Here is a 22,423-nt window from a genome sequence, read left to right on the forward strand (position 1 = left end):
AGTTGTTTCTCTTCCTGGCGTTTTAATTTATGCCTGACTATTAACTGATGATTGGCTGATAGCCTTTGCAAAGTTGGCACAACTATTGTACTAAATGTTCCAGCTGAGTTGCTTTTATACTATTATTTCTCAAACTATACACTTATTTCATATACCGTAATATCATTTTCATATGGTAACAAGTACTTTTGTGTTTCAGAAACGTGCATTCATTGCTTTTAAAATTTTGATTTAATTTGCAGCTGCAAACTTGGCTTTATTCTATACACCGGAATTATGAATTAAAAATTGCCTACAGTTACAAATTTTCATGTTTTATTAAATGCACTATGCATTTCGGACCCTGTGGATTCATCATCAGGTGTAACTTATCTTAATGCATGATTTATTTTTGCTGTTGAATGAGGTGAAATGCATATTCCTGTCGTGAAAAGGTTTAATGTTAGATTATGAATTTCGTAAGTCAAATGCGGAAAATATATGCTAAACAGTGGAAAACATGAACAGTGCAAACTTACCATATAATAAAAAAAGCGTTTTTAACTTTTTAGCATCATCATATATTCGTTTCTCCATCCTGTTCATGCATATTACTTCACTCAAGAGGCACATTTGCATACACATTTTTATAACACTTCACAGATGTTGTACATGGTGTTATCAAAGATAAATGTATACCTCCATAAAATAGAAAAATTCAGAGTCTGTGTTAAATGAACAAACAGATTTCGCAAGCCACAGTTATTTCAGTAATTTTAAAGACTTACTGCAAAATTACTCCCTTCATATGTCAATTGTTTAATAATTAGATCTCTGGCTCTACGAATAAATTCATCTTTGATCACACCAACAACATCTGTGAAATGTTTACAAAAATGTGTATGCAATTGTGCCTCTTGAGTGAAGTGACATGCTTGAAGAGGATGGGCAAAGGAGTAGTGTGCCTCTTAGTGAAGTGATATGCTTGAACAGGATGGACAAACGAGTATATGATGGTGTTAAAAAGTTAAAAACGCTTTCCCTGGATTATGCGGTAAGTTTACACTGTTTATTTTATTTACTGTTTTACATATAATTTTCCGCATTTGCTTACGAAATTCATAACCTAACATCAAACCTTTTCACGAGAAAAATATGCATTTCACCTCATTCAAGAGCAGAAATAAATCGTATATTAAGAAAACTTACACCTGCCACAGGGTCCAAAATGCATCATGTGTTTAATAGAACACGAAAATTTGTGACTGAAGCCATTTTTTGATTTATATTTTCAATGTATAACATTTTGAAATCCTAAGTTTCACAATCTCAGTTTGATTAAATATGTTATCATGGTGGCTGTTTACAGCTTATCAGTTTGAAAAGATATGTACGAAATATTAAAGCTGATAATTTGATATTGCAAATTAGACTAAAGAATTTACATGTAATAAAAATATGGTGAAGTAAAAAAGCAGTTTTTTCGAAATTTCTCATTTGAAACAGTAGAGAGAAATCAAATTTATTAACAATTAACTTTAAATTCATTGACAATCTAATAAATCTATTAGCCACCTCCCCCCCCCCCCCCCCCCGCCCAAAAAAACTGTTATTACACATCAATTCCTTTTTCATTTAGGACCATAGTATATGTTAGTAAAGCTAACAGATTGTAGAATGAAGGCTTTCACGACCGGGTGACATGGCTGTTGATATACTTTCCGGGATGTGAGGTCGTGGTCCAAGAACTTTTCTGCTCCTTACGTTTCGTCCAGAACTGCGCTGGACTTCCTCAGAGGCGCTGCTCCGCTGAGTCTGAGGGCAAGACTCAGCGGAGCAGCGCCTCTGAGGAAGTCCAGCGCAGTTCTGGACGAAACGTAAGGAGCAGAAAAGTTCTTGGACCACGACCTCACATCCCGGAAAGTATATCAACAGCCAAAGCTAACAGAATTGTCCTTAATGAAATGAGATTGTACTGAATTGACTTTAATGATTATTCATTAACAGAGTATTAAGTTGAATTGTCATTTTATAGTTTGTTTGAGTCAATTGGAACATATACATCATAGAAGGCAATGTGAGAAGATCTCGGTGAAGCTGTTAAGTAATGTTTTTGGACGTAAAATGCATTTATTTATAGATCAAGTCCTTCTTCGCCAATACAGCATTTTTCTACTGTGTACATAACATCCTCGGAGTTGCGGAGGTTTACCGCCTAAGCTAGCGTATCTACGTCACACACCTGCCCTGTGCTGTTGTCTTCTCTGTAAGAGTCAACCTATGTTTGGGGGTACATATTGTAGAGGTCTAATTCTCTCTCATGTTTATCCATTGTGTTCAATAAACTAACGAAATAATGCTATACATTACTAATACTTATCATAATAATCATTCAATAAAATTCTATTTCCATGAGTCAAAGTGCCCAGATTGTCATAAATTAATAAGATATTATGCACTTTGGCCCCGAAATGATCTGTGTCAACAAGCAGTCCGCAGTCGTAGAGTTACAGGACTACCACAAAAGTATGGAAACGCGCCAGTAGTAGTAGACGCTTAAGAAATCCACTTAGAAAATTATGTAGTGCCACAACTTACTCAATTAAGTTGTGTATTCCTGAAAACTAAAACTTATCTCTGCTGAAGCAGAAAATTAAATTTTTTGCATTTCTGTAACAAGGAGTTAGAGCTCAAATGGAGTTATGAACAATACTCAGGTTCACCGGTTGCAACCTGAACACCATAAATTAAAAGCAGGAAGAGTTATTTGGGTAGGTCTCACCTTCAGTAGCTGTCAAAATTATTTTTGTTTTTCTGTTCTAAGCATACTACAAACTGAAAAGCTCTTGGCCAGATGCTTGTTGCTTTTTTGATTTTGCAGTACCACCGGTGATAATACTGAAAGCATTATGAGTGGATAACAGTATTTTTTCTTTTGAGCATGCAAACTTAAGAACAATTTTTCTTAAGAATGTTGTCATTGGCATTGTCCTAAAAGCTACGACCAACGTAAGTGTCAAACCTAGAAAGTAAGGTGGGCTCAAAAACTCGCGAAGAAATTAATAAAGCACCTTGTGCAGTGTAAAATCGATTCCAATCTCTGGAGGAAGAAGCAATTGTCATCAGAGTGAAAAAAGAAGTACAAAATGCTGACAATGTTGCCTGCCAAGCAGTCTTCAGTAATCAAAAGAATGAAAAGCAAGCAATGATTGCACTATAACTGCTACTAATGCTTTGTCACTAAAAGCGAAACGCGACAACCTGCAGCATGCTTAAGGAGAAGATAAACCAAATGACGATAGGATATCCCCCAAGTTGAGAGTGGCGTGGCGTTTCTATGCGGCTTCATGAAGTTGGCGATGCTTGATCTTAGTTTGAGAGCACTGTTTTATACTAAAGAAAAGCCCTAGGATTTCAGAATACTCATATGTAACTAATCACGGTGTTATTTTCCGAATAGACTGCTACGTTAAACAGTACTCTACTTGTGACTGAATATGACCAAACAGACAAACTCTAATTTTACTCTCACTCCATCCGCTGATGACAGACCCGCATGAAAATTGTGTAGCTTGCGTCGTGAAAGTCGCCAAGACAATGTTATGTATACACTACTGGCCATTAAAATTCCTACACCAAGAAGAAATGCGGTTGATAAACGGGTATTCATTGGACAAATATATTATGCTAGAACTGACATGTGATTACATTTTCACGCAATTTGGGTGCATTGATCCTGAGAAATCGGTACCCAGAACAACAAACTCTGGCCGTAATAACGGCCTTGATACGCCTGGACCTGGGTCAAACAGAGCTTGGATTGCGTGTACAGGTCCAGCTGCCCATGCAGCTTCAACACGATACCACAGTTCATCAAGAGTAGTGACTGGCGTATTGTGACGAGCCAATTGCTCGGCCACCATTGACCAGATATTTTCAATTGGTGAGAGATCTGGAGAATGTGCTGGCCAGGGCAGCAGTCGAACATTTTCTATATCCAAATAGCCCCGTGTGCATTATCCTGCTGAAATGTAGGGTTTCGCAGGAATCGAATGAATGGTAGAGCCACGGGTCGTAACACATCTGAAATGTAACGTCCACTGTTCAAAATGCCGTCAATGCCAACAAGAGGTGACCGAGACGGTAACCAATGGCACCCCATACCATCACGCCGGGTGATACGGCAGTATGGCGATGACGAATACACGCTTCCAATGTGCGTTCACCGCCATGTCGCCAAATACGGATGCTACCATCATGATGCTGTAAACAGAACCTGGATTCATCCGAAAAAATGACGTTTTGCCATTCGTGCACCCAGGTTCGTCGTTGAGTACACCATCGCAAGCGCTCCTGTCTGTGATGCAGCGGCAAGGGTAACCGCAGCCACGGTCTCCGAGATGATAGTGCATGCTGCTGCAAACGTCGTCGAACTGTTCGTGCAGATGGTTGTTGTCTTGCAAACGTCCCCATCTGTTGACTCAGGGATCGAGACGTGGCTGCACGATCCGTTACAACCATGCGGATAAGATGCCTGTCATCTCGACTGCTAGTGATACGAGACCGTTGGGATCCAGCACGGCGTTCCGTATTAACCTACTGAACCCACCGATTCCATATTCTGCTAACAGTCATTGGATCTCGACCAACGCGAGCAGCAATGTGGCGATACGATAAACCGCAATCGCGATAGGCTACAATCCGACCTTTATGAAAGTCGGAAATGTGATGGTACGTATTTCTCCTCCTTACACGAGGCATCACAACAACGTTACACCAGGCGACGCCGGTCAACTGCTGTTTGTGTATGAGAAATCGGCTGGAAACTATCCTCATGTCAGCACGTTGTAGGTGTCGCCACCGGCGCCAACCTTGTGTGAATGCTCTGAAATGCTAATGATTTGCATATCACAGCATCTTCTTCCTGTCGGTTAAATTTCGCGTCTGTAGCACGTCATCTTCATGGTGTAGCAATTTTAATGGCCAGTAGTGTAGAAATGGAAGAGGAAAGGCCACCGATTTTTGTGTTTGTTGACCAGTGTTACGTCAACTGGCTAGAGTTAACTAGCAAGCTTAGCATTTTATTAATACTCGGTGCTTTCAGTTATCAACTAATAGTACGTGTTAATATTAATTGCCCGTATGATGTTAAATGATTATTATTAATTATTTTAATGAATTGTCCATTTTGGATCAGTTAGCTGCGGGTGTAGTAGTCTCAATCGATTGTCAACATTTTTAGGTGTGGAGTATTAATGTAAGGAAATTACAAACAAGAAGTGGAGTTAAATTTGCCACTCAGATTTCAGAGATTAGGAAATTCGTTTCTCTTTTAGGTGTGTTCTCTAGACATGCTGTTAATAAAATAATAATCACTGTAACCTGAAATGCCGGCCGCTGTGGCAGAATGGTTCCAGGCGCTTCAGTCCGGAACTCCGCTGCTCCTAGGGTCGCAGGTTCGAATCCTGCCTCGGGCATTGATGTGCGTGATGCCCTTATGTTAGTCCGGTTTAAGTATTTCTAAGTCTGATGACCTCAGATGTTAAGTCCCATGGGGCTCAGAGCCATTTGAACCATTTCTGTAAACTGAAACTCAAAGCCTTTTATCCTTTGGGTACCGTTAGAACTATTGATTCCTCACTGACCCACGATGCCCAGTAGGTTATTGTATCCTCAACAATGACATCACAGTTTATATTTGTCACAAATTTAAATTAATGCTTTAATTGCTACGCCTACAGCACGTGTTAAAACTGGGGGCATGACATTAGAATGAAATCTTCACTTTCGAGAAAACTATCACAACTGTCGCCGCCCTACTACATGACAGAGCCGCTCTGTGGAAATTGTCACGTACCTCTCCGAAGGTGGTGGCGCCCTGTGGCCTCTAGCGATTCGTAACAGAGGGCGTAAATCAGGATCCCTCTTGTCTGTCACGCCAATAAATAAATGCCCTTAATACAGGTTCAGCCAGCGTAGCAGTGCAGCACATACTAGGTAAGTGGCTCGTTTGTGGCAACTGGTTCAGTAAGCGAGAACTGTGACTGTGGAGACTTGCTGGTGGGGCCAATCGATTTAATGTGTCGCCCCACTGGTCTCAAAAGACAAAAGTCATCTCGGATAGAACCTGCGTCGTTTGGTTCAGTTACGCAAACCAGTTTCAGTATATCCTTCAGTCGTTACCTCATACTAATCCAGCTTAAATCGGGCTAGTTAGTGGCTTCCGTTTTAGTTAAGGGGCTCCGGAACGCCCTATACTTGCAATGTTAAAATAACGCTTATAACTTACATCTTTCCTCACAAAGTATTTGAGGTAGGAAGTTGAACTTTTTACAGATTATTTATTGGAATATGGGCTACAATTTAACACAGGGATTTTACAAAATTTTGGTTCAGTTATTAAAGATGTTTTTTTTCAATTGTAATGAAAATTCACAACATTTTTTTGCAATTTTTTATTTATATATTCAAAAATATACAGTTTTTTTGGAAAAAGGCTGTGTTAAATTATGCAGAAGGTACTGTGTAACATTTACTGAAAGTTTGAAACAAATATGTTTGGAAGATCCTTAGAAAACATGTAATTAGTATGAGAAAATAAAAGTTTTGGGAATCGAGCGACAAAGATTGGATTAACTTTTTAGTGCATTCCAGGTCCATAGGATGGATTATCTTCATCCTCTGGAAACTCCTCCTCCAGCTTCCTCTTGTTCCTCCTCCTGTTTACTCTTGCTTGTATTTCTAGACTCTTTACAGCCCTGTCTGCAGCCCGAAGGCGTTCCTTGTCTAAAGCAAGCATCGCTCGTACCATGTTAGAACCTATCTTCATTCCCATATTTCTAAATACCTTGCACCTTATAATGTTGCCATCATTGAAAGTCGCAACAGCATCATACACACCAAAGTGAAGTGTTTCTATTCCAACAAATACAGTCTTGGGGATTCTCGACCATGTAACACTATTTACACTTTCATTGGGGTTTTGAGTTTTTCCGTGAATACACTTTTTGAACAGTTCAGGTGCTGCTAAGTCTCTGAAAATAGGTTTTATCACCTCCATTATTGCATGAGGCAGACTATGCTTATGAGTGTACACTTCACCAGTTAGCAATCCTTTGTTATATTTACACCAACTGTCTTCTTCTTTGGGACACAAGCTATGTTGTGGATTTTCATCGTCTTTATTGTTTACAGTAATAACACATACCTTTGGCTTTCCAACATTTCTCCTTTTCTTAAAAGCCTTCAGAGGATTTCTAATAACTTTACTTTTACTCATTATTATACTTCAACAAAACAGAGACTCAAGAAACAGAATTAATTACGAATATTTTCGAGATAACGACAGAGTAATAAAACATGAAACAATCGACAATCACACCAGCGATATATATTGAACCATCACAGGTTAGCCACAACACATACTTTATCTCACATCACTAAAATGTACCTGATGAACACGGACGTTAATAATAACACCATTTGACAGCAGTTTAACAGCGCCACAGTGGGTCACGCCCATGTAGAACACATTTCAAAAAAAATTTAAAAATAGTTGTAGTCTTCGGAATTGAATAAATTATATATCTATTAAAAGGTAATAGTCTGCAGATTCAGAAAACGCAAAAAAGTAAAAATTGAACTTTTCATGATTTTGAGCCTTTCCGGAGCCCCTTAAACGTTTGACAATCAGGAGGAACAGAAAAAAATCTGGATAGTCGTACAATTATGAGGCTTATCTTTAAGCACAACATGATTCGCTTATAGATATAAAATCAAGTTAATATGAATCAAGAAATATGCTTATAGGTTATGTCTTATTGTTCCCTAAAGTTACCCTTATCAGCACCTTTAGAAACACAAACAGCTGCAAGTTTTTGTCGTAAATAGAAATTTTGTAAAGTACAGTAAACAGTAAAGTTTAGGTAACAAATCAGAGGAACTTTTAGATTAGACTTATATTAAGTGGAATATGTGAATAATTATAACTTTGCGTGTTTAGTAATAAGGCAGATACAGCCAGTGGTAGTTAAGCACTGACCAAGTACAGCACAGTCTAGAGTCGAAACGGAAACAGTTCTGCTGTCTCTACATTAGGTGATACTCGCCCGAAGCATCAATTACGTAGGCACCACACGGAAACAAGACGAGTTATTGTACCTGATGATGTCAATTAAACCACCCCACATCTGCCAGGACACAGTGCTCATAATAGCAGAGATTCAACCGACAATTTCGAAAGATTTTTGACATTATAGGAGAATATAGCTGGTACCAGGGAAAGTTTTATGAAGTTTTTCAAAGGCGTATTGTTGACACAGGTGGAAAGCTGTTAACCGACTGTGACCCGGGAAGTAAGAAGGTGATACTAATGAATTCATGTTACTCGATAAGCTGATCTTGCCTCTCAAAATGATTGGTAGCTCTCGAGGTTGAAGCTCTTTTGTCCGCCTTTAGCACAAAAAAAATAATAATAAAAAAAAATAAAAAAAATAGTGTTTTGCTGAAGGCAGACCCCTTCCAAAACATCTTGTCACAGAATTCCTCCCAGCTAATACGATTTAGAGGGCAACAGTGGTAATGTGGCCACGTACTCCTCCTTCATTTTGTAAATAATTTCATTATTTGTTAGGTCATAGTGATAAGGCAACAGGGTAGCATGAAAATAGATTAACGGGAAGAGCGCCTGGTTTTTTATGTTTATAACAGAGAGCATGTAATATTCTTTATGTAGATGCAAAGTGTGACTTAACGTTATGTATGAGAATTTTAACCGCGTTATTACATGTACATGATGCGACTGATATGAGAATGTGAGAGATGCGATTTTAGCATGCACGTAGTAAATAGGTTGGAATGTCTTCCTGATCCCCATTCACTTCTAATGATGTGGCATGACATAGCTGCTAACAGGAATAAACGTGAGTGCTGAAATGAAGGAGTTGCGAACAGATAAAAAAAAAAGACCAAATGTCTGTGAGTGAAGTGGAGGGCGCAACGTGTAAGTACTTGTAAATGAATCTTAGTTTCTCGCACAGTAATCTGGAGAGCTAGAATTTGATTTAGTGTAATGACCTAGAAGGCAGCCACAACTCAGAGCCGTACCGAGGTCTCAGTCGCAGGATAGTAATCTGCCTGCTCATTCCAACTAGACATTGCCGCTCTGGACTTTCTCGGGTTGAGGACCTGAGCCCCCCCTGACCAACTTTTGAGATGCTTCTGTAGTGTGATGCATTACCGTAAGGGAACAGATGGACTTCGTCCACTGGCCTGTATTCGAGACATTTCCACGTCACACAGAAATGCGTCACATAGTCAGCACTGGACCACTGCATTTAAAACCCCTGGCCCAAACAAGAAGGTGCTCGGCAAGGAGGCCGTGAATGGTTCCCGCTGTTTGACAGCCGTTGTGAGGAGTTCTACTGGTGCAGCCATGGAGTCTACGCCGTAACTAGAGTATGACGCAGGGCCGTAGCCCACAGAAGAGGGTTTATTACCTTGGGCAGCACCGTTACCCGTTACACCACTAGGACACTGCCGGCTACAATACGAGGTCTGTTCAAAAAATTCCGGATCTTTTTCCACAAAATTCTACGCTTACCTTTTACCTGCTGTGCATGGTCTCATCCAAAATACTCCCCTCCACAACTGATACACCGCTCCTAACGCCGTTTCCACTTTCGGAAGCAGCTTGCTGCATCGCGCGAAGCGCTGTCTGCGAACTTTCTTTTATCTCATCTATCGCTGCGCGAAATGACCGCGCGGTTTGAGGCGTCATGTCACGGACTGCGCGGCCCCTCCCGCCGGAGGTTAGAGTCCTCCCTGGTGCATGGGTGTGTGTGTTGTTCTTAGCATAAGTTAGTTTAAGTAGTGTGTAAGTCTAGGGAACGATGACCTAAGCACTTTGGTCCCTAAGGAATTCACACAAATTTGAACATTCTCGTCTATCGTTGCAAATCTTTGCCCTTTCAACGGGGTTTTCAACTTTGGAAATAAAAAAGTCCGCATAGGCCAGGTCCGGAGAGTACAGAGGATGAGGCAGCACAGTGATTTCGTTTTTTGTGCAATAGTCACGCACCAACAGGGATGAATGTGCGTTATCGAGATGCAAGAACCACGAATTGTCTCGCCCCATTTCAGGCCGTTTCATTCTCACATTTTCCCGTAGTTATCGCAACACGTCCAGATAGTTTGTCCCTCTGGCACGAATTCATGACGAACTAATCCTTCAATCAACATGGCTTTGACATGATCTTGCGACCTTTTCTTGGTCTTGGAGAACCTTTCCCGACCCATTATGAAGATTGAAACTTGGTCTCAACATCATAACCGTAGATCCACGTCTCATCACCAGTTATGATTCACTTAAGCAACATCTCGTTCTCATCTGCGCGATCCAAAAGTTGTTCACAGGTTACGAGGCGAAGGTCTTTCTGGTCTTGACTCTTGAGCAGTGGGAAGAAATTTGCGGCCACACGTTGCATTCCACGATGCTGTGTCAGGATTTCATAACATGATCTACCTGAAATGATATGTTCTTTTGCAATCTCTCGGACTGTGAGTCTTGGGTTGCCACTCATAATTTCGTTGACGTTCCTGACATGAGCGTCGTCGGTAGACGTCGAAGGGCGTCCTGAACGAGTGTCATCTTTAACTTCCGTCCGGCCATTTTTAAACCGTGTGACCCGCGCATAACATCGAGTACGGCTTAAGCACTCACCACCGTAGGCTTCCTGCTTTGGTGTGCCTCTGTAAGTGTTTTCTTGAGTTCCACGCATAATTTAAAGCAAATGCATTGCTCCTCTAACTCTGCCATCTCGAAGTTCGCAAACTGTGCGACACAACGTTCTATTCAATACAGCACTGAGCAATAACTAGCAGACACACAACAGCGAAACTTCCGACATTTACACGTTAAACACAGGCGTGTGCAGGGATGCCAACCCCACTTCGCGCCAACTCACCATTGGCGCGATATTACGAATGTTTCGGAATTCTTTGAACAGACCTCGTAAACGGTCCCTCCACCGGCTGCCGAGAGCAGCGAGCTGCGAGATTGCTGCTGTGTCTGCCGTGTCGACTCAGCGCCCGGCGTGCCAGCTCAGCTACACAACCTGTTTGCTTCGCCTGTCGCACCGGCCACACAAGGTGGAGATTCTTCAAGACAACGGCAGACCTTGCTGAAACGAGGGCACGTCCGATCGGCTGTTCATGTCTAATGGATGAATAATGAACTGTTTATGTTTCCCCTTCGTTCGTCTGCAACTTCCCACGTCACAGTCTCTCCAAAGATATCTAAAGAACCAGGGCGGCCCAGGCAGAGGTCGAACCCAGACTGACACACACCTAGATCTACATTACTCTGCAAGCCACTGTACGGTGCATGGCAGAGCGTGCGACATACCACTACTAGTCTTTTCTTTTCCTGTTCCACTTCGCAAATGGAGTGAGCGAAACAGGACTGCCTATGACCCACCATACAACCCATAATTCCTCTTACCTTTGTGGTCCTTACGTAAGATGGCTCCCACCAGTCAGTAGCAGCCATTTTTACAATATATATCAGATGAATTACTAAATGTGTTTATGACCTCTTGTAACGGTTCTTTATGTACGTGACCATTACGGCACTCCAACCCCAGTTCTCGATACCAGCAATATCGTACTACTTTTCTGTGAAGTAACAGACACATTTTTGTGGCAATATTCACATTTGGTTTTATTAATGTGTAGGTACTCCGATGTATCGATATATTAGAGTGATATGGTTCTTGTGTCTATTCATTTCTGTGAGACTGTCATAATCTTTGACTTACTTGTAACCGTTTTGGCGTGAATGCGCACAGAGCAGTCTTTGTTCCAATTTACAGAAGTTAAATTGTTATTTCGCTTTGTAAAAGAACAGTCAAGTCTTGTGTTTGGTTGAAGTGGAAATTAAATATATGGAGATTCACACAAAACTGTTTTCTTGATGATGTGACAATTAAGAAGAAGTATATGTGAATTTACAAGAAGTTTAATAAAAATGTGGATCGTGAACACAAAGTCAAAAATAATTTTTCTAGCATACCATTGTTCTGATCGGGGAGTGTTTGATCATTAAGAATTTCCTGAAAAACGCATTTATTAGGTCTTCAAATATTGCTAAAATACAGATCTGGACCTTCTCGCAGTCAAAGTGGAATCAACCTAGAATCAACAAGATGAGCCATAACAACTTCGACGAAATCTAAGTGGGAATCCATTCAAGATAAGTGCCAAAATTAATGACTTTTTTACAGCGACTTAATTATTTCCATTCTGACGATACCATCCACAGTCAATAAATTTGTTGTTGCCCGAAAAAGCGAACATATGCTGCGTGAGCAACATTATTAATCTGATTTATAACCTACTTTGCAAGTGGTGGTATTGTTAGACTCTAAGTCTTGCTAAAAAAAAATCACCTGAATCACAAGGAATGTTATTATTTGTGGCTATGATGATCGTAGATTGCAATTTTCCTCCGAGCAATGTCGGTAGAAGAAAACTGACCATTTTGTTAAACATTATGTTAGTAGCACTGAGTCTCCTTGCTGTCATGCTGTGTAACAGAAAGGAAAGCTTTCCAGTACAGCATGAGTCTCCAAGCACTATGGGACTTAACATCTGAGGTCATCAGTCCCCTAGACTTAGAATTACTTAAACCTAACTAACCTAAGGACATCACACACATCCATGTCCAAGGCAGGATTCGAACTTGTCACCGAAGCAGCTGCGCGGTTCTGGACTGAAGCGCCTACAACCGCTCGGCCACAGCGGCCGGCACAGCATAAGGAAATCGTGCGTCTGGTGAATACTGTCCCTGATAGTGCATGTATATTTTCTGTTGTATGGGTGTTATGGCCAAACACGTTAATATCTATGTAAAGTCAGAGGAACGGACAGATGAGGGAAGGTAGAAGGAAGACGAAAAAGAAGCAGAGATTTTTGGAACATTGGATGTATGAAAATTAGGATCTGAAAGGCTCAGGGCTAATAATTAGTGAAAAAAGTGGAATAAAGAACGGATGATACCACGCTATTAAAGGCGTCGAGATTCTGCAAGCGGTTTATGAGCATCGTGGAGCTGATGCGTAACCTGTAAATGGCTGAAGAACGTGACCGTCTACTCCATTACGGCGAGGAGTAATTGATTGCTAAATAATATTTTTGTGAAGAAATACGCATGTAATTGTTTTATGCGCAACACTAGAATTATACAGGGAGGCAAAAATGTCACTTCATTCCTAGAAAGGTTCAACAGTGGTTAGTTCAACGACGTATCAACGAAGAAGAGAAACTTTCGTAAAATGAAAATAATTGAAAAAATTTGAAATACTATGAGAAACATGTTTTGGCTTTCTACAATTGTGTGTTTTCAACACTAGTGTGAAATAACTTTTGCGATCACATTCCTTCAATTTATTTGTAATTGTCAGAAAAGATGTTTAATTCAAGTCAGTCTGCCGTCCAAGAGCGTCAGTAATCATTATAGTGTACATGCGCGTAAAATTAAGAAAGGCACCTTCTTATTGTTTGCAAAATCAGCGAAGGCAGAGACTGTAGCATCACTCGCCGTCTTCATGCGTCACGAAGTAGGGGAGGCTGTTTAGTAAGTTCAAAAACATTGAACAAAAGTGAAGAAAATAAACACAATCATTTGTAATAATCGCACACTATAAGTTGGCCCTTTCCTAAATGGTGAAAGTCGGTTGACATTGTGCCTCTATACAATGTTTACGCTCGTTGCCAACCTTATCTACATAACAATAATTTGCGGCTTAGCAATTACTGGCTATTACATGTTATACTGATCAAATAAGTTTGGCCCCCTTCATAAAGATAGCAAGGAGGGAACGTCCTACAACAGAAAGTAGTTGCTATATGTAGGTGATGTGCTTACATGCGGGAATTGTCTAGTCACAGGGCAAAATTAGATTACAACAAAGTAATGTTGTCAGCACAGTCAGTAACAACTAATGATCATTGATCATCATAAAATCATAGCTACACAAATACTCAAATCGAGCGAGATGACACAGTGGCTAGTATACTGGACTCGCACTCAATAGGATGACCGTTCAAACCCTCGTCTGGCCATCCAGATTTTTCCGCGATTTCCCTAAATCGCCTCAGGCAAATGCCGATTTCTTTAAAGACACTTTGTACTTCAAGTCCTTTAACTATTCCAATGATAAAGCACTGTTAAGAGAAAAAGCATTGTTTTGGCCGTTTCTTTTCGGTAACTGGCATTATTGATTGTTATTTGTAGCAGTCTTAAATGAGACATTACGTATTCACAGCGTATTTCCCTCTACACTTGCTACAACCAAATTTGTAACTGTTCTTGCTGTTATTTATCACGGGAGTTGGTACCCTGAGATTAGTAACATTTACATATATAGGCGAAGTTAAAAGCTGATATATTTACTAAAATTGAGACGTTTAACGTGTTTTGAATATTTTAGCGGGTAATGCTCATTTGTCAGGGGGAATGAGTTTCCCTGAGTTGGTCATGTCATGTGAGTGCTTGTACGTTGGTATAACGACATAACGACGCTCAGGTCGGACTCGCTTTGGCACCACGTGACACTGCCGGCACCTCCATTTAGTTCGATGGGAATGATGCAGTTCCAAACGCAGATGCAACAGAGAGAAAATAGATAAATGTAAAACTCTAGGCCCAACAGTAAATTTTCCACACTAACTTCTTAAAACATCGTACTGCCTAGTACGCTGCAGCGTTTTCCGGTATTACTACAGTTCTTTTAAATGGGAATGTTGGAAGAAAAATGATTAGGCATACCATAAAATAATCAGTAATTGCAACATACCCAGCTTATGCCGAATATGCCGCAAAGTTTACTGATATGTATGACCTTAAAAACATAGATGTTCAACTTCGATGAACTTCATATATACAACTTTTTCCTGCTTAAATGGACGAAATATCTGTAACTATTTCATTCTGTGAATTTTGAAACATTCTGGGAAGTCCTCAATGACGTATGGCCAGTGGGATCATTCACGGCCGCATATGATGTAGGCGACCGTGGTTCATGTGTGTTGAAACACGTATGTTGTGCGGCGGCGATGGCGAGGCATTGTAGAATCTTTGACCAGAGCAGTTGCGCTCGAGGAACAGTACAGTTGCGAGCGGTTCGGGAGTAGTAGCGAAGAGCAGTGTGTCGGTAGTGGTAGCCCAGAGCAGTCGGCGGGCGTCGGCACTGCAATGGTCGAGATTCAGGACAAGGTATATTATTAAGCAGCATTGCGCTCAGCTAATGATGTAAATTAACTGTAACTAATTTGTGTAAGAATCGCCCCCAATAATAATTTTGATTTCAAAGCAATTTTTAACAAAAGAATCATTTGATTCCCTTGCATTTCCTTAAACAAATTTTCAGTTAATTTAAAAAAAAAAGGTACATGCAATGCATTTCCTCCAAGCCGCGGCCAACAATAAGAGCAGAACTTTGACATGCAGTTATACTGCGGTAAGAAATTAATTCTGATTTCGCACAGGGCCAAAGACTGATATTTCCGTCTATTTGCGTTTCCATTGTCACTGAGATTTTCATTATCATTGAATTGACTTTCATTTTGTGAGGAGCTTATACTTGGGTCAGATAGCTAATTTTTATTTAATTGTCTTTGTCATTAAATTTCTCTGGGGAGCTTACACTTAGCTCTGGCTCCATTTCTAATAATTATTCTCATTAACAATTTTGTGGGGAGGTTACACTTGGCGACACCCAGTCCAGGATCGTATTTCGTTGAGAATCTTTTGAAAAACAGTCAGATATCTGCTCTTATTTGCTTAGATATAATTCGAATTTGGCGCAACGCTTTTACTAATTTGTGAATTTCTCTCCTCAGATCATCGGCAATTCGTTGCTCTGTTGTATTTGTGTGTTGCTTTTGTATTTGTGCTTATTTCTCCTTTGAATAATTGTGACTGTTGTAAAAATGCCGCGAAAGACTGTGAATAGTGTATCGCGAGGTATTATGAATGAATTTACCGACTTAAACAACGTGACCGATAGTAATTGTGACACGCAGTGTAATGATAACAATCCTGCGTTCACCGACAATCAGTGCGTTCCAACCACCAATAACGATGATTTTTGTCTTAATGATGAACAAACGAACTCGGTTATGTCCTCTGTTAATTTGACGACAATCGATGACGCGGGGAGCTCTATTGTAATGAGCGCTGCCCAGCTTAACACACCCGGTTTGGAAAATTCAAATAACGTACAGACAAAGTTTTCGAATGAAAATGATGAGCGTACTGAAAGTACGCCGGATTTATTTAATTCCGAAATAATGTCTGACAGTGTACATCCGACTGACAAACCTTTTTGTGAATCTCAGAATAACCAAATGGTTACGGAAAATGAGACAATTCCAGATCCACCATTAATTAGCACAGAGAATAGAAATGTTAATTTTGGCTCGGATCAAATTATGGCAATACTGCTGCAACGAGTTAACCAAATTCTTGAAGAGAACAAACAACAGAATGAAAGACAAGACAAAAATCACAAGGAACTTAGTGAACAGGTCAAACAACAGAATGAAAAACTAGACAATAATAATGAGGATCTCAAACAACAACTTAGTGAACAGAACGAACAGTTAAATGAAAAATTATACAACAATTCCAGACAGTTAAATGAAAAATTAGACAACAATTCCAGACAGCTTAGTGAACAAATTAGAGCCGTTGCCGCGCAGTGCCATGACACTAAGGAACAGTTACGCGAGGAAATTGAGGCTTGTTCACGAAAAAGTAGCGAAGAAATTAAGTCTGTTGCTAAGGAATTAAGGGAATTGCAAACAGCTGCAACAGAAACACTCAGAGACGAAATTAGCGGAGTCGCTAAACAATGCTCTGAAAAAGCTACACAATTACGCGACGAGTTTAAAGCAATGACGGTAGAACTTTCGCGCACAATGGATGAAAAGATTGATGCGAAATTCGAACAACAGAACACACAGATTAACGAACGTCTTAGTCTTCACATACAGAATAGTGATACGCGTTTCCGCAAATTTATTGATGATCAAAATAAAGTAAAACGTCAAGTAATGGAAACAATCACTGCTCAGAGACAGGAAGACAAACGTAAGATGTTTGCGAAAGCAAAAACATACGTGGACAACAATATTGCTACAGTGTCCGACAAAATTAATACCATCGAACAGTCAAACACAGAATTACGTGACGAAATTTCTGATCTGAAATCGAAAACAGACACATACATAACAGATTTTCAAACAGTGACCGACAGACTCGAACAATTAGAACTAACACAGGATTCCGATGTCGTCAAAGCTGACGTTAAAAAACTGAACGAAACTACACCTAAATTGCAAAAACAGATTAATGCGTCCGATTCTAAAACCGATGATCAGGTAAAAACACTGACTGAGAAATGTGATGAATTGGCCAGTCGTATTGACGTTATGGAAAGTATTAATGACAATAAATCAGACGATACTTCACCGGTTTCATTTAATCAAACACCTGAATTTCAAAATTTACAGCAGACTATTAATGAGATCGATTCGTCTAATAACACGTTGCGTAGAAAGTTGTCAAGTTTACAGCAGGAGGTAACAGAGATGAAAAACACTTCAGTTAATAACACATCACAGCAGACGCCACTTTTCGAACATTTGCCAGACTCGCGCAACGCGTATAATTTGAACAATTTACAGCAATTACCCGACTTAAAATGCGAAAAGCTACGCGACTTAAAATCTGAAAAGCCACGCAACTTGAAATCCGAAATGACACAGACAAACAGATTCTCGCACAAACCTGAACGTTTTCTTAAATTCAGTGACGAGAACGTACATTACGAGCAATTTTTATTTGTAAGAAAATCTAAGGAACTTAATAACAGCAGAGTACAGATACACGACTTAAACTGGTTACGTCGATTTATTTTTGTACTTTCAGTAGCTTGGTCTGTAACAGTGAAACAAACTTTGAACCTGATACGACAATTTGCTTTTGTATTTTCATTAGCATTGCCTATAATGCAGAAACAGGAATTAGCAAGAATACAGCAGTTTGTGTTTGGAATTTTACCGACATTGCCTGGAACGCAAAAACTAAAATTTATTTGCAGAGCGTAATTGACCTCAGGGGATTCATTACGCTTTAATGAATATGTGCCGTAGCGAGTATAGGGCCCCGAGCTGTAGTAGTGCTGTTTCATCTTTAGTTTTCTGCACTGCTGCCTTCTCTTCTACTATCCTTTATATCTATCAAAACAGCTCTTTAACTATTGCTCTACCTAGAATTAAGAAATAGGTAAAGAAAACCCGATAAGACAAACTTTTACCGAATGTGACAATTCTCAGTAGGCACTCCCGTAATGACAACTACCGCCGTAATTTTAATAACAGATAAATCGTAATCATCAGTATGTATAAAATTAGCAGCAACAGCAACCACATTTTGGTAACAATAGATGTTTCACCACAACAGCATTAAAGTTAGCCGCTTAGCATACCTAACCAACAATGCAGTCTACAAGGGCAACATAACTTTAATGTTTCGCCGCGTGCACGTATAGTCCCAGCTACAACAAATAGTAACGCACGGCAGCAGAGAAATAACTACGTACAGAAAACACAGTATTTCAATTCGTATCGTAATGCGCCGTATAGAAGTGACTATTATGACAGACGTAAAATTAACGAGCACAGTTTTTCAGCGTACATTTCATTACAGTCGATCTTTCCAGCAGCAAGAATGTCAGTAACAACATATAATCATGAATGAAACAGACAATAGGTGTCATCTATAGCGTAACACGTCAGTAAGAAATAACAGAGCAGTTCAAATAGTCGAAATGCCACAGCATCGTCCCGTAAAATAAATAACAGCACGTATGATAGAATTTAACCAGATACAGTACAGATTGCATATTCCGGTAACGTAAGCAATAATTTTGATACGCAGAATCTTGTTCACGAAAACGCTATTAATTTTGACGCCATCTGACACACGTTTGTATTAAAGACAGAAGCACGACGTATGTAGATGACATTCTTATCGCAGAAGCTAACTGGTCTGAACACAATCTGATTTTAGAACGACTGTTGCAAACTTTTCATGCACAAGGACTCACAGTTAACCTCAGTATATCGCATTTTGGCAAAACTTCTATAAAATTTCTTGGACACGTAATTTCAGCAGAAGGCATTGCGCCTGATCCAGAAAAACTTCAAGCTCTACGTGACGTTACTGTTCCTACGACGAAGAAACAATTACGCAGCTTTTTGGGCTTAATTAACTTTTTTCGTAAATTTATTCATCACTCTGCTTTAGATACACCTAGATTATGCCAATTAACAGGTAAAAACACTATTTGGTCATGGGATAAGCAAGCACACTCTGAATTCGTGAATCATGCTTTGTTGAATGCTCCACTTTTATCGCACCCAGATCTTACCAGAAATTTTTCCATTGCCACCGACAGTTCTAACACAGCTTTAGGCGTACACATTTTTCAGGAAATTGAAGAAGATGGTTCTAAAGTAATTAAAAACATCGCATTTGCAAGCCGCATTCTGTCACCTGCTGAGCGAAATTATTCCGTTACTGAACTTGAAACATTATGTGTTGTATGGGCTTTTACGAGATTTAGGCATTTTCTTTATGGAAGACACACAACCGTTTACACAGATCACAGAGCTATACAATTTTTACTTTCGGCTAAATTCACTCATGACAGATTAAGCAGATGGAAACTTTATTTACAGGAATTTAATTTTACGATTGTTCACATTCCCGGCACACAAAATGTTATAGCAGACGCACTATCGCGTACTCTCAGCAACAATCAGCAAGACGTAGCAACCAACTTCTGCAAAGCAAATTTCAGTGTCATGTACATTCAGCAAGTCGCATTTGAAAATTTTATTTCATCGTCATTACAGGACATAGCACGAGAGCAAAGCAAAGACAATGTATGGAAAGAAATTAAACACCTTTGGCAAGATAAGAATAATGTTACGATTAGGAACCACTACACTGTACGCAATGACATTCTGTTTCGCCGCTCTCATCCTGACAGCAACAATTGGTTATTATGCATTCCTGACGAACTGGTTAATAAGTTAATTTGATACACGCATTTAAGCTACGCACATTACGGAGCCAGAAAATGTTTTCTTATACTGAGACAGAACTGTTATTTTACAAACATGGAAAAACGTATACGACGAGTTTTAGCGTCATGTAAAATTTGCCAGAAAGCTAAGTCTGACACCACTTCACATATTCCTCCATTATACCCCATTGTACCTGTTAAATTAAGACATATGGCCGCAGTAGACATTTTTGGTCCAATTCCGAGAACTAATAGAGGTTTTTGGTACATCTTTGTCGCTGTTGAACTCACTTCAAAATTTGTTACTTTCACTCTGTTACGCAAAGCTACTGCTAAAACTGTTTCGAAAGCATTTGTAAAACATTTTCTATTTCATGTAGGGCATGTGATGAAAGTAATTTCGGACAATGGACCACAATTTCGTTCTGCTATATGGACACGCATGTTACGAGCTAGAAACATTTCTCCGATTTATATATCCAAGTACCACGCTTCTTCGAACCCTTGTGAACGATTAATGAAAGAAATTGGTAAACTGTGTAGGATATACTGCCACAAAAGACATGTTAATTGGGACACACACATACACTCTTTCCAAGATGTAATTAATTCCATTCCAAATGAATCCACTATGCTATCTCCGTCTGTTATACTGAAAAATGTTGAACCACCAAACAAAATTAAAGAATTAGTACACTTTCCTACATCTCGTCGATTACGACACCACGAAATAATTGACATTGCGCTGAACAACATCAAACGTGCCGCAGAGCGCCGGAGAAGACAGCAAAAACAGGTTTGTAGACGCCGAGACTTTCACGTTGGACAGAAGATATTAGTACGTACACACTATTTATCCAGCAAATTAAAAGGTAAGTGCAGTAAATTTGAACTTCTGTACGCAGGTCCATATCGGATTCGCAGCATTCCTCACCCCAATGTTGTACACGTCGAAACTCTGAGAACCAGGAAATCGAAAGGCAACCACCATTGGTCAAACATAAAACCCTTTATTGAGTGAACATACTTTATGATTTATCACGCCGTAATGCTATTTGCTAATTTTTATGAACATTTCTGCAATTATATTCACATGACTAATTACTGATGATGATTATCGTATTTTTTCTTGGCAAGTGCCCGGCAAGGTAAGGTTAGCAGGTCGCTTTTCTTGTCGTTACACATCAGACTGTGCACATTTTTCATTTTTTTTGTGTGTGTATGATTGTTTTCCTGTTTTGTTTGTATGCACTGTGAACTAGTTAAGGTATAACACACAGCAGTTGACTTTGACAGTTTTTGCCCTATGATATCTCAACATCGTGACTACTTTACATTTTTCTTTTTTTTTGCTGCTGCATTGTGATATTCTCTGTACATTTTTGCCTTTGAACACTGTCTATGCTTTTGACATATTACGTTTTCTGTCACGTTATGCTGTATGCTTAATTGTGTCACCATTAACCAGTCATTATTTAATGGGTATATGATTTAAATGCAAGACATTAATCTTTGTTCATCAATTTCAGAAAGAAATGATGCGTAAAGGAAATAAATTAAACAGAAATGGGAATTGCACCTACGGAATAAACGAAAGAAGATGCAATAACTTTATGAGGAAGAGTAAATGGATTAGGATTAACAAGCATTAACAAGAATATACTATACTCATCGTAAAATAGCAGTCTTAACTAATTTTTTCTTTCAGAATACAAGGCGATTGATGCAAGCTGTCAGACAGAACTACACATCTTAGTTTTAAGTGATGAAATATGCTAGAGATAAGGAATAGTTGTGTGATGAATAATGAAGTGATTTTTGCAGATGATAATGAATGCTGATGATGAATAATGATGAAGAATATACTAATAAGGATAATGAAGTTTTTCTTTACAGGTGATGACGATAATGAGGTTATGATAATATGGATAATGAAGTTTTTTTTCTTTACAGATGAGAATGATGTTGAAGTTTATGTATTTATGCTATGTAGTTATTTAAGTATTTGTTGCAGTTTGCTTTGACAGCAGGTGTTATATTGCGTAGTAGGATGACTGAAGGTTTTGGAAAGGACAGCTATGGAACACATTTTTTATACACATTTCACTACCTGTTAATTCGAAGTTCACTACTTTTCAGCATAGTCTGCGTTTCTTCTTTCAGCTCAATAATCCATTTTGTATTTTGTCCAGGAGAAGCTTTTCATGATACTTACTAAACTTGTTACTTATTATACCTGTTCTAATACTTGCAATTTTTTTACCCATTTGTGTATATCATTTACACAT

This window comes from Schistocerca nitens, chromosome 7 (genome assembly GCF_023898315.1).
Source record: "Schistocerca nitens isolate TAMUIC-IGC-003100 chromosome 7, iqSchNite1.1, whole genome shotgun sequence".
Classification (NCBI taxonomy): Eukaryota; Metazoa; Arthropoda; class Insecta; order Orthoptera; family Acrididae; genus Schistocerca; species Schistocerca nitens.